Source organism: Sitophilus oryzae, unplaced genomic scaffold (assembly GCF_002938485.1).
Source record: "Sitophilus oryzae breed Bouriz unplaced genomic scaffold, Soryzae_2.0 scaffold_947_pilon_pilon, whole genome shotgun sequence".
NCBI lineage: Eukaryota > Metazoa > Arthropoda > Insecta > Coleoptera > Curculionidae > Sitophilus > Sitophilus oryzae.
In genome coordinates this window covers 582,137-596,147 of record NW_022147580.1, presented here as the reverse complement: position 1 = coordinate 596,147, position 14,011 = coordinate 582,137, and the positions used below count along the sequence as shown (strand labels likewise).

General features: G+C 31.4%; 1 long non-coding RNA gene across 1 annotated transcript in view; it reads right to left on the bottom strand.

Moving 5' to 3' along the window:
* LOC115891055 overlaps window positions 1–13,459 on the bottom strand; it is a 319,735-nt gene extending 306,276 nt beyond the window's left edge. Inside the window, exons 1-2 of the long non-coding RNA XR_004051742.1 lie at window positions 13,258–13,459; window positions 12,908–12,959 (exon numbers count right to left, since the gene is read on the bottom strand). This is a non-coding gene — a long non-coding RNA (uncharacterized LOC115891055). The remainder of the gene's footprint in view (window positions 1–12,907; window positions 12,960–13,257) is intronic.
* Window positions 13,460–14,011: the final 552 nt, after the last annotated feature.

The following is a 14,011-nucleotide window of genomic DNA, read 5'->3' as shown; positions in this document are numbered from 1 at the left end:
TATGTATACTATTCGTTAGGAAATAAATTTATTATTATTATAACAAAAAGGCCTATCTCTATTAAACAATTAAAAATATATTATTTATTAGAATTTACGCTCAATTTATCTTCAGAACGTTTCCTCAGGGTCTCCGTTTAAGTATTAATACAAAAACGCTATTAAAAAATTAAAGACTTTACATTTATTGGTCAAATAAAGTAAATGTTTTTCTTTAAATTGCTCTCCTGAAAAGTAGCAAAAATCGAGATACGCCTTTTCATCATAAAGCCGACGATATTACCATAAATTTCCTAAAATTGTTGCCATTTAGAAAATTGGCGTGCATTTTTTATTTTTAATCCGAACATCACTATAATTATTAAAAATTATTAGTTAAGTTAAATACCTTTCTAGTGAAAATCTTTAATTTTTGTCATTGATGACATGTATTGTGTAATGGGGGTACGTACCCAGAGACGGACGAAAAGTTATTACTCTTCAAAACAGTTAAAAAAGATGTAGGCAGCGCCCCCTACAAGTAGGTATCATATTGGCATCGAAATTAAATTTTTCATGTTAGAAAACCTCCAGATACTATTTTTCGTCCAAACACCGAATTTAGTTCAGGAATTATTAGAAAAAAATCCAAATGAAAATGACACTTCTACACCCTTATCTCCGAAACGAAGTATTTTAACCCATAAGTTTATACGAACTGTTTTACTTATTTTTATATGCAGAATATGCCGAAGTTTCCGGAATACAGTTCGGACTACCCTGTATTTCGACACTCTCAAAGGAATCAAAATTTACAGGGTATTTTCTGTTGACCTAGAACTATGCAATTTGGCAAGTAATACTATCTTATACTACAAATATAGGGAAAATGAAAACTATACATTTGTAATTAAATCACAAAAAATATAGTCTTTATTTAAAATATGTAATCAATCACTGAGCTAAGCAACGGTATGCACGGTCATAATTGTATGGATGACCAAATATTTTTGTAGATTTTTTAAACTTTTACTAATTTGTACAGAATTATAAAAATAATTTTTACGCAATATGAAAAATAACAAAAGTACGGGCCAAGTAAATGACCTCTAGGGCTTGACCACGCCTAAATCGATTGTATTCCCCAGCGGTATTTGACACCGTTTTTTTTTTCGATTGTATGGTATTGCTTCCTAAGTCAGAGATAGTGCTTGAAAAATGAAATATATTTTATTGGATAACAAATTATTCTTTAAGTAGACTCAACTCAGTGGAAGATAATTTTTCAACTTAAGCGATGGCACTCGCAAAATAACCATTTATACTAATTTATCTAAACTAAACATAAAATAGTTTCAATGATTGTTACTTTTAACTGTATAATGAAAGCTGAGAGCGATAGTTAATATACAAAAAATACTATTTTCAATTGGATTGTTTGTGTTATGTTAACTGCGATATTTTCCCGAAGTATTAACAAATATGGAAGTATATACAGATTACAATCCACTACAAAAAAAATTAAAGTATTTTTAAATAATCTGAATTTAGTAAGAAACATTCCTTATTAAATTTATATACTCAATATAAATACTTTTCAGCTATGTATCTTTCAACTGCAGAGAGAAGTTTACTTGCGCTTTTACTTTTTTCCAAACAAATCAAAAATCTATAATCAGATTTTTTTTATTTCCAGATAATCTCTATCTTCTACATTTTTGACGAAGAGTAAAACCAATTAAGTCTGATGCGGTTTGTCTATGCGATGCGTCGATGCGGTTCGTCACCCCATACTAGCCATTCGTTTGAAAACTCGCCCATTGTATTCGTGATGTTTCTTTTGTTGGTTTGTCCAAAAAAACTTGACTTCTCTTCGAACCGCTGCACAACGCATCGAATCGACGAGTTGCATCATACCCACTATGCGTCCATATCCACCGATCAAATCAACCCAAGGTAAGTGCGAGGTTACAAAACACATCGGCGAAGCACATAAACAAACCGCATCAACACATAGTGAGTATGGGGCATAAAGGTTAAACTTTGAAGTAGAGATGGTAAGAAATTTTTTCTTTAAATAAAATACTTTTTTAATTTTTTAAAGAGTCAACCGAGGAGCTGTTTTATGGATTAGTTTTCTGTTAATTTATATCGTTCTTTCGTTTTAATTACGGAAATCAGAAAATACTAAGCAGGCACTAACAAAATGTGTTTAAATAACTGAATTAGGTTCGTTTACCTTTCCTCGTCATTTTTCAAAGGTAAGAAAAACTTTTTTCAAAGGTAAAAAGTCTCGAACTGTCGAACTGGAAAAAGACAACTTTTTCGAACAAAACAAAATAAATGGATTCTTTTTTTTTTTCAAGCTTTTCCAATAATCCCTAGTGACTTATTTTTTATTATTTCTAACAAGAAAAGACCTGAAAAATTAAGTAGCTTTTGCTGGAGGGGCATTTTTTTAAAGAATATACTTTGTCTTCTTCAGCTTGAAGCCGGCGGCTTTTATATAAAAAATATTATTTTTTTGTTATAGTGGGGGCGAGATTAAAATATTTAAATAGGAACAAAAATATTGAGTCGTATTTTTCAGGTATAGAAACATTTTTTGTTTTTAGAATTCACTGTGGAGTTGAAGTTATTTTTATAAAATATGATACTATTTTTCTAATATATTTGTTTTAATATTAATATTTTTTAGATAAGTAAATTTTGACAAATTTTAATCAGTCGCGTATAACCCTTGCCTAAAGTAAATACAAAAAAGTTGATATTAGTATTCAATACAAATAAAAATGTTTAATATGAATATATTAAAGTGATTAAGTGTAAAAAAATAAATTTTCCAAATGAAATTAAAAAAAATTGTGTGTGTACTATATGCGCATATTTTAAGTAAAAGTTACTTCCGTCTGTCTGTCTGTCCGTCTGCCTGTTGTCCGTCTGGGAACTCCATTCGGGTACCTCTATCCACGTGCCAAGTTTGATTCCAATCAACCCATAATTAAGAAAAATCCTGGCGTCATACTGTAGCCCGTCTCCAATTATGTCGATATCGACCCACATTTTTCTTAAATGCCAAATCGTTAATCCCACCCTGATGAAGATGTAAACGAAATGTCGTATCAACGTTTACAGGGTGGGACCCTGTGCACCCTCGCTCACATAGCCCACCCACCAAATTTGGTCGCGATCGGACGAAATCAACTTTTGACGTTTCTTACGCCAAAACTAAGTGTCACAGTGAGACGTGTCGTAGACAGTAAAGTTGGTCCTAGTCCATCGACATACCAAATTTCCTTTAAATCGGACGATTTTTTGATTTGATTCATTGATGATGAAGTTTCATAGAGCATGAAACGTCGTCAAAACTAGGGTTTCACGAGATTCTCGAAATTCGAAATTTCTCGTCTCGTCTCGATTTCGAGACGAGATCGAGACGAGACTGAGAATTTTTTTTCGAGACGAGATCGAGAAAATGACTTCGGGATTTTTCGAGATCGAGAAATTTTTTTTGCAATAACTCAACAGCTCATAAAAGGCTAGAAAATGGAAATAAAAAACTATGTTGGCAAATATTTTCTCGTACAATGCTAATTTACATTTCTTTATTTACAACTATTACAAATAATCAAAAGATAACTTCCCCAAAACTGTTCGATTAGTCGGTCTTTTCAGAATAAAGAAATGCCGTAAATATAATATATTCTTGTTCTTATGGCACCATTTTTATATAAATTTTACTATTAACTCCTATTGAGTTAAACGAATTTAAGTAATGTCGAAGAAAAAAAGTTTTTCAATAAAAAACTGTTTCGAGTAAACAAAAATCACAAACGCAAAAATTAAGAAAATTAAAAAATTAAGCAAAATTGCACAACGAAGTAATTTTAAACCCATATGGATAAAAGACTAAATTAAAAAATAAAGGAATCGTTTTGATTTTCGCTTTTTAAAACAATATATTTTTATTTTTGGGATTTTGGGCCAAAGTCAGCGTTTTTTTTTTGTTACACATGGCTTTTAGTTCATCATACCTATAATAGCTCTGTATTTTATAACGTAATTTTTTAACAGAAAAAAATTACCCTATATTTTGGTGCAGAGTTTATAACATGATATTTTAGGCCGGCCATACCAATAGGTATGGTAGGCTAATAAGATCGGCAATTTTTTTTTTTTAATTTCACTCAAAATGAGTTATTTAGGTCATAAATGACTTAAATACAAAATATTTTCATGGTGTCTGTCTGTCTATCCGTCTGTCTGTAACACGATAACTCAAAAATCGCTAAACCGATTTTAACCAAATTTGGCTCAAAAATACTGTGGCCCTCGAGAATCTGACCATTAGTTTTTGATGGGGGTGGGAGGTTGGCAAGGGGGTATGGGAGGGGGATTTCCGCAATTTTCTATCTTGTCTCTAACCGGAGACATTAAGAGAACAAATCATGTTAGGCTGCCGCTTAGGATTATATAGTCTAAAAATTATAGTAGTAGGCTAGGAAACAAAAAGAGATAAATTAGTTACGTCAAAATATCAAAACGTTTAAGTTCAGTTTTCATGCATCCGAATTTCGGGCGTTTTCTTAAAAAAGATGACGTCATAAATTTTTAAACGTGTTTATGTAACATTATCGTCCATCCACATAATTTTTACGAATTTCTTGGTTAATTATACGTAGGTACTTCTCAGATTAAAATGTCCGAAAGTCGGGCAATCAATTTTATTAAAATTTCTAGGAATTTTGTTGGTTTATTTCATGTAACGTCATTTAGCTATTAATCCAAGTTCGTCCTTGATTTCACTTGTTTTCGTGTTTTACCTATTCTTTGTGTTATTTATTATTGTATTATAAAGTTTATGTCGTTTGGGTTACTTTTTATATAGTCCCGAAGGCGCGAATGTTAACAATATGCACTACTGGTCCAAATCTACCCTAGATGCAAGTAGTTCAGCACCAAGACCGTTGGTCGGTACATGTTTAGGCAGGAATTCTAGGATGGCGAATGATTATCTGAATGAAATGAACTATCCATAATTTCTAACAGATGAATTGACAATTTTGTTAGGGGATCCATCATGATGAAAATGCATTTGTTGCAATTTCATCATCATGAATGCAGTTGGTTCATCATCATGAATGCAGTTTGATCGGTTGTTGTGTCGCATATTTTGCACAGTTGTGTCGCATATTTTGCTATGAATGTGTGGGGCTTCTTGGATCCCACTTACTTTAATAGATAGAGACGCTGGAGCGGCATATTTCCATGGCTAGCTAGATCATCGTATTCAATATGCCTGGGTTTTAATTTATGGGGTCGAACCCAAACCAAACCCGAACGAACATGGATAAATAACAATTAAATGGTATTAAAATGAAATTATAATATGTTTTGATATTTTAACGTAACCAATTTACCTCTTTTTGTTTCCTAGCCTACTACTATAATTTTTAAACTATATAATCCTAAGCGGCAGCCTAACATAATTTGTTCTTTTAATATCTCCGGTTAGAGACAAGATAGAAAATTGCGGTTTGCGCTTATATTTTGGAAATTGTGTGCTCTATTTAACTGTGTAAAGAGAAATATAGCCTCCTATTTAATTTTTTTATGCAAAAGCGCAATATCTGTTATGATGTCAAACAGCGCCCCCTAGCTACCACGAAAAAAATGATAGAAACAAAATTTACACTGGAGATCATTAAGGAAAAAAAACTTTTTTAAACGAGCCCTAGTTTTTTTTAAATCAGTTACAACAAACCAGAGTTATCCTTATTTTAATAAAAGCAAGTTTAACCTTCCCCCACTACTTTATTTTATGAGATAGAGCAAAACACTCTATATCAAAAAAATTACAAATTTCTCGATGATTACAATAGTAATATTTAAAATAGCTGTTCACCTGCATATTTTTGAGAAATACCCTGTTTTCTGATTGGTTATCAGCGAAATGCCCCCTAGCGGACATTTCTCGAATTCGAAAATAATTTCCAGCGATTTCTCTTGGTCGATTTACTTAGAATTTTTTTCCCAAAGTTATAGGATAAGTAGTTTCCGAGATACAGCCGGCGTCCATTCTTAGTTGGCCACCCGGTACTAGCTTTTAACAACGGTATCAAAAAAATGCTTACTTACATGAAATATATTAAGTAATTTCAGGAAAATAATATTATGACGAATAGTTTTATAACTTTAATTACTTGTTTAACAATAAGGAATTATTTAGTATAATATCAAATATTATTCCGAGTATTGAGAGTAGTTTAGAGCATTAAGTATTACTGTTTTAGAGTTTAGACACACTGATTAATAAAACTTAAAAATCGAAATAACACAAAACAAAAATTAATTTTAAATTGCACAACTAAATACAAAATTAGGCATGTAATAGATTACTAGGATAATTTTTATTAATAATTTAATATTTCAATTAAGAAATATAAAATACACTTGTAAATGAAAAAAAAAGTTAAATCACTTTTAATCAAGTTCTTATCCAGACAATCTTTGTAAGTAAGAAATTTTAATCTAGACTTTCTTTACGTAAAAGGTTACTATGTACCTTCCTTTATCCCTCATTTTGTCACAATAGTGAACTGCAACAAGAAGAATTTAGTAAAAACTTTAAAATTATTAAGTTTAAGAAATTTAATATAGAATAAACAAAAAACATAAACGAATTGACTTAGCTTTTAATAAGACAGTTAGTATCAAACATTTCGCTTAACATATTAAATATAATAACTTTCGTAGTATGTTTTAAATACAACTGTACCCAAAAAAATACATGAACTGACAGATTAAAAAAATAAAATATTCAGAAAAAAAATCAAAAACAAAATATTTTCCAATTTACATTTCGACTTAACATCAATTTTTTAACCCATTTTAATAAAATTGAATTCTAAATAACTTATAAAAAACAACCCCCAGCAAACACATAATTGTTGGGCATGTATTGGCACGGTATTGGCACTGCTGGCAAATTGATGGCACAATATGCCAATACAAAAAAAAATTATTGTAAATCAAATGACAAAATGTAGGGAACTTGAACAAAATTCAAATTTATCATAAACGTAAGTTAATACTATCAAAAAAAACTCTGTTCTCATAAAAGTACCTTCATTTGTGAAAAAATCGAAAATTGTCATTAAGAAAAGTTGATTACAATAATTGAAAAATACGTAGTATCCAATTACGCCTATTCGTTTAAAATCAGTTTTTGTTATTTTTACAATTTTCTTATTTCTTTATGAAGAAAATTGGTTAAAAAAGATGAAGGATAACTTTTTCTCGTAAAATTAACAATAAAATATTTGTATATATGAATTGAATAAATAAATTGTAAAAAATAACAACATTTTTTTACCATGGATAAGCGTAATTGGATATTTGAACGTATTTTTCAATTATTGTATGAACTTTTTTTTGTGACGTCAATTAGAGTAAGTGACAACCAAAAACTCGACAAAACTTGGACAATTTGACACAACTTTGACTAGTTAATGTATAGGGCCATCTAACCTATAACAACTTTTCGGACTGGGGTCGGGGGTCGCTTGGGGTGGGCCGTATCGATCAAAAAACTACTAAAAATACACGATTATGATCGTTCCCGCGCGTTCAGTGTCGTTTAAATTAATATTCGGATGTCACAAAAACTTAAATATTGCGTTTTGAGATCTGATATTTGGTATGCGTTGTTTCTATACATAGACAAATGTATTAAAGAAATAAAGAAAAATGTTCAAGTTCCTTATTTAAAATATTGTTGACACATTCTATGTTTATTTTATGTTTGTTCTGGTGTTGTATTTACCTAATTATATTTTGTAATACATCATATTTTTTAATTTTTCCTATGTATGTATTTTATTAATAACCAGCAAAGTGACAATGGGGTCTATGGTTGAATGTTTATGTAAAAAATAAAATTATTTCACATTAATTCCAGCAACATATGTCACCACAGGTAAATTGAAAAAAAAAACAATTAATTGAAACTCGTCAGTTGAAACTTGATATCAGTCTGTGGAGACATCTGTTTTGGAGTTAACGTGTACGTTAAATTAACATAAATGATAGGCCCCATGCCTCATTGAAAGAAAACTTGAGTTTCCCTTCATAACATATCTAAAGGCAAGCCATTATTCACCCTGTATAATAAATGTATTGGGTTGATACAGCTAAGCCTTCATTATTCCTTTGTAATAAATGTAATGTTTTGATACAGCTAAACCATCATTCGCCCTTCATAATAAACATAATGGCTTGATATAGCTAAGCCATCATTCGCCCGTTAAAATAAAAAATGTAATGGCTTGATATTGGCAAGCTGTCATTCTGCCTTGATGGTAAATTATTCGTTGGCCGAATGACGGCCTGTGGGTCATTTGCGTGTTCTGCCAATAATGGCAGCCGCAAAGTACCAATACAAGATTTTATTTTTGCCAACGCCTTTTCTACAATCTGCCATTGAAGTGTGTTTGCTGGGCCATTTATTTAACATGTTGAATATTTAGATTCCGTCGTAAGTTTTTAACTGTACCATAAACTTTACTTCAACTGCCTAAATGAAACAGCTTTCTAAACCAATTTTTAGTACTAAAACTTCTAGAATTATCTGGTGACTTGATTTAATTATTCTTTAAGGAAGAGAAAAATTGCGAAATGAAATTATTTTTGTGGAATAGGCATTTTTCATTATTTGATATTATTAATTATGGGAATACAACTAATCACTCGGACGATGAAGTCGTCCTAAAAACTAATCACTTGGACGAGGAAATCGAAAAATTCTATATTGAAATCAACCAAGCATTGGACAGCAACAATAGTCATTTCAAATATTTAATTTTATTTTTTACAAAAGGCAACAATGCATTCGCAAAAAACGAAATCTTGCGTTTACCAGCAAGATGTAATCTACGAGCAAGATAAAAGTGCCACATCTGGTATACGTAATCTGTGATGACACTACCGGCACGAAAAACGGGCACCTTAAAATTTTCAGGTATTTTAAAGTAAAATTGCCATCTGTCAATAATACGAGAGGAAACAAAATGTTGATATTTTGGTGAGAGTTTGCAACACCATATGCAGTACGTTAACAAAGCAAGGAATTTAATAATAATCACTCTTTCATCTAGGTTATCTTTTCCAAATAATGTGTTTTTCGATTCATCTCAATAGCTTTATTTTTTTTGGAGATATTCGATTTTGTAGACACTAATATTTTTTTGGTATTTTCTACATTAAAACAATGCCCTTGCTTTTGATCCTATAGGAGATACAAACTTATAAAATAGTGGTTATGATTTATGTAATCTCACTGTCTTTGAAGAATCCAATTATATTATTGTCTGTTAGGCAGTAACTCTAGCAGATATGGTTTTATGTCCAAAAGTTGATCTCTGCCATGATCAATTAAAGCAGCAATAGCCGATACTTCAGAACTTAAAACCATCCCTACTATAGTAAACGTCAACAAATAATAATAATATGACTTTTCAATGACCGTGACGCTACAAAAACAATAAACACTATTTTATAAGTGTGGTGATGAAGATTCAAAATCAATGGCTCAAATTACTGTAAATCGTTACTGTCTTATTCAAAAGCGAATATTTCCAATAAAAATAAAGCTATTGCGATGAATCAAAAAATAAACTCTCGAGGAAAGACATACCTAGATGATAAAATTACTTTTAAAATCCCTGCTTTATTAATATATTCCACAAAGTTTTTCAAACTTTCACCAAAATATCAACATTTTGTTTTCCCTTGTATAATTTACAGATAGAAACTTTCATTTTTAATTTAGAAAAAGATACTAAAAAGTCAAATAATTTAGCTACAAATTGCTTATAAAATCATCAAAATCGGCCCACTACAACAAAATATATTAAACTTTAAAATACATCAAAATTTTAAGGTGCCCGTTTATTGCACCGGTGAGTGTATTTTGGATTTGCGAACTCGCGGGAATTTTTAGAAAAAACGGAAAATCTTGACCGTCTTCGTGGGAAATTTTATTTCAGTAAGTTCGCAACACTGGTCACTCAGATGCGTCTATTTGATGCGACGATGCGTCGATGCAATGCTTTGTGCTGCTATTCGGCGAGAAGTAAGTTTCTTAGCGAACCACCAAAAAGAAATATCACGTACACGAAATGACCGCATTTCCACACGAACTAACGAATCGCATCGACTCTTTCCATTAACGCAGAATGAAAATGGGGTAACAAGCTGCATGGACGCAACTCTGAGAACTCGCAGGAATTTTTAGAAAAAACGGAAAATCTTGACCGTCTTCGTGGGAAATTTTATTTCAGAAAGTTCGCAACACTGGTCACTCAGATGCGTCTATTTGATGCGACGATGCGTCGATGCAATGCTTTGTGCTGCTATTCGGCGAGAAGTAAGTTTCTTAGCGAACCACCAAAAAGAAATATCACGTACACGAAATGACCGCATTTCCACACGAACTAACAAATCGCATCGACTCTTTCCATTAACGCAGAATGAAAATGGGGTAACAAGCTGCATGGACGCAACTCTGAGAACTCGCAGGAATTTTTAGAAAAAACGGAAAATCTTGACCGTCTTCGTAGGAAATTTTATTTCAGTAAGTTCGCAACACTGGTCACTCAGATGCGTCTATTTGATGCGACGATGCGTCGATGCAATGCTTTGTGCTGCTATTCGGCGAGAAGTAAGTTTCTTAGCGAACCACCAAAAAGAAATATCACGTACACGAAATGACCGCATTTCCACACGAACTAACGAATCGCATCGACTCTTTCCATTAACGCAGAATGAAAATAGGGTAACAAACTGCATGGACGCAACTCTGAGATCTCGCGGGAATTTTTAGAAAAAACGGAAGATCTTGACCGTCTTCGTGGGAAACTTTATTTCGGAAAGTTCGCAACACTGGTCACTCAGATGCGTCTATTTGATGCGACGATGCGTCGATGCAATGCTTTTTGCTGCTATTCGGCGAGAAGTAAGTTTCTTAGCGAACCACCAAAAAGAAATATGACGCACACGAAATGACCGCATTTCCACACGAACTAATGAATCGCATGAAAATGGGGTAACAAACTGCATGGACGCAACTCATCGATGAACCGCATCACATTCACAAATCGCCGCCTTAATGTATTGTGCGTATAGAATGACAATACGAATCGGCGCATCACATCGACAAACCGCATCATACGCATAGTCAGTATGGGACTTCACAGTACCAAAAAGGTGTACAGAGACCTTTTTTTCAATAACAAGGGGCCGTGCTCTGCCGGAAACGAGTGCCTTACAGCTAAAAAAATCTGAGCGATATCAAAGAGAAAATAAAAGTTTAGATTTTTTTAAACATTTTCAATAATCTCTGATATGTATATTTCAATATTTCATTGACGAGTATGATCAATTTGTAATGATGAGATACACTTATTCAAAAAAATATCTAAGATGTTTTATAAAAGCGCATTATTAAAGTTATTATTTTTCGGTTTTAATGACTATTATTTTCGGAATATCTTTCAAGAGTAAATGAAGTTTACTATAATTATTTTATTAAACTTGTTATTATTACTACAGGTAGTTAATGTTTAATATCAACCTATAAAAAAATTATGCATGCACTTGCAAATTTGTTAAAACAAAATATTATAATTTTATATCATATACCTTAATTGATACCTAACTTAAACCTAATGTTCCTTAATGAGATGCTAATGTTTAAGGGGCGATTCTAAGGGTAATTTTTGAACCTATTCTAAGAAAAAAACTTCATATGGATGTATGGCCTAAACATCTTAACTTTTGGGATACAGGCTGGTAAAATTTTATATATTTTTTTAATAAATGTGATGTTATACAGTGTGGGTCTTAAAAAAGTGCAAATATTTTTAGGGGTAGTATATTTCGACCCCAGAACACGTCTATGGTTTTTTTTTCGCGAAAAAAAATGAAAATTTGGAATTTTTTGAATTTTTTTTTGGATTTCTTTTTTAATTTTAATTAAAAAACTTACTAATATCTTCATAATATGGCAACATAGGTAGTAAATTAAATTTACAAGAATTTCTTTACTGTAAATTTAATATAACAACCCAGAAATTTTTAATAACCCAAAAAAGATCCAGTGATCCCAAAAATTTAAGCAGAAAATCATTTTTTTAATTCTCAATCAGTTTATATCAACCAGTGGCGTCCGTACGCGTTTTATATTGAGTGTGTTTGGAGAAATATTATATTCAAAATCGTTATTAATTTCTAAACAATTTTCATCTCTTGATTTGTTTTGTCAGACGTATGGTTTTTCTATAAAAAAATAAAGTAATTTTATTTCATGGTCAAATCGCTAAAAATCAGATGCGGTGATGATGGTTCGAAAATCGTTTCAGCATTGGCTAGAAGAAAATTAAGAAATACAACAAAAAATGTTCTTTTTGTACTATTAAAAAGTGCATTTTTATGCATAGAAGACGTGTATCAAATTTCATAAAGATATCTACAATAACATCAGAATTATAAAAAAGATATTTTTTAGAAAATTTTACCACCCTGCATCTCAATAGTTAAAATGTTTAGGGCATACATGCATATGAAGTTTTTTTCATAGAATAAGTCACCATTAAATATTAGCATATACCATTAAGGAACACCCTGTATATCAGAAACTGTATTACTATCAAATAGGCACCTAATATAGTTAATAACAATCATATTGAATATATTAAACATAAATAATGATCAGGATTCCACCGCAGTAAATTTAATTATACTAAAAATATTTATCAAAACTTTCCAAATGTTTTATGACAGCACAACTAAATAACAAAATTAAATATTAAAAAGAATAACAAAAAATTAATTCATTCATAAATGCCTACATATCAACTCAATAGCTTACCTTTGGTGGTATCTTTTCAACACTGCCAAAAAAGTTTACTGGAAATATCCAACTAGAAAAAAACACGAAATTTTGACGGCATAACTAAATAAAGGGTCTGGAAACATACTGTTTTAAAAATCACAATTTGTTGAATTATTTTTTGTCGTAGTGAACATTTTTTCATATTTTCTTACTCAGAAAATTTCAATTTAATTTACTTTCAATTACAATAACATCAAACTAATTTTTAGACAAGCTATAGCCTCACAACAATTTTTAAACAAAATTAAATATCGAAAAGTATAACAAATAATAAATTAATTTTAAATAATTAATAGCCTTACAACATTATCAATTCTTTAACTTACCTTTCGTCGTAACTTTTCAACTCTGCCAAAAAAGTTTACTGGAAATCTCCAACTAGAAAAAAGCGAAAATTTCCGAACAAAACGAAATAAATAGCTTCGGGAAAGCCAAAAAAGTTCTTCAAACTTTTCCGATAATGTTCGGTTGAAAGCTTAACGCCGCAACTGCCAGAGGACGCTTTATCGAGACGTCGCAACGTCCCGAGCGTCGAATTCCAACTGAAACTCGAGCGGATCCATCAGCCTCAAAGTTTTTACGTGACGGTTTGACGCGCGCATCCCAAATTTTCCTTTTAGTTTTCCCTCTAATCTTTTTTGGTTTTGTCGTCGTTGCCTTTGTTCGTGTTTGCTAAACGGGATAGAGGTTCGGGACAGCTTCCGGCATAACGGAGCAAAATATCGCTAGCTAAACTTCTGAGTTTCTTATCATTTTATTATTGTTCTACATAGTATTACTGATAGAACGTATCCTTTCGTGCAATATTAAACTGTATTTCTTTCATTGGCAGATATTACAGTATATTATAAAATGTAAGAAACTTTGGGTATTTGACAATTATTATTTATTATATTGATCTCATAAGCCATTCCCGATACAGACAGGCCATAATAACTTTGTTATTTATACGACGCTCTGTTTTTTTTTTCAATATACAGAGTGGTCCGAACTGTATTCCGGAAACTTCGGCAGCATATTCTGCAGATAGAAATAAGCAAAAAAATTCTAGAAATGTATATCCTAAAATGCTTAGTTTCT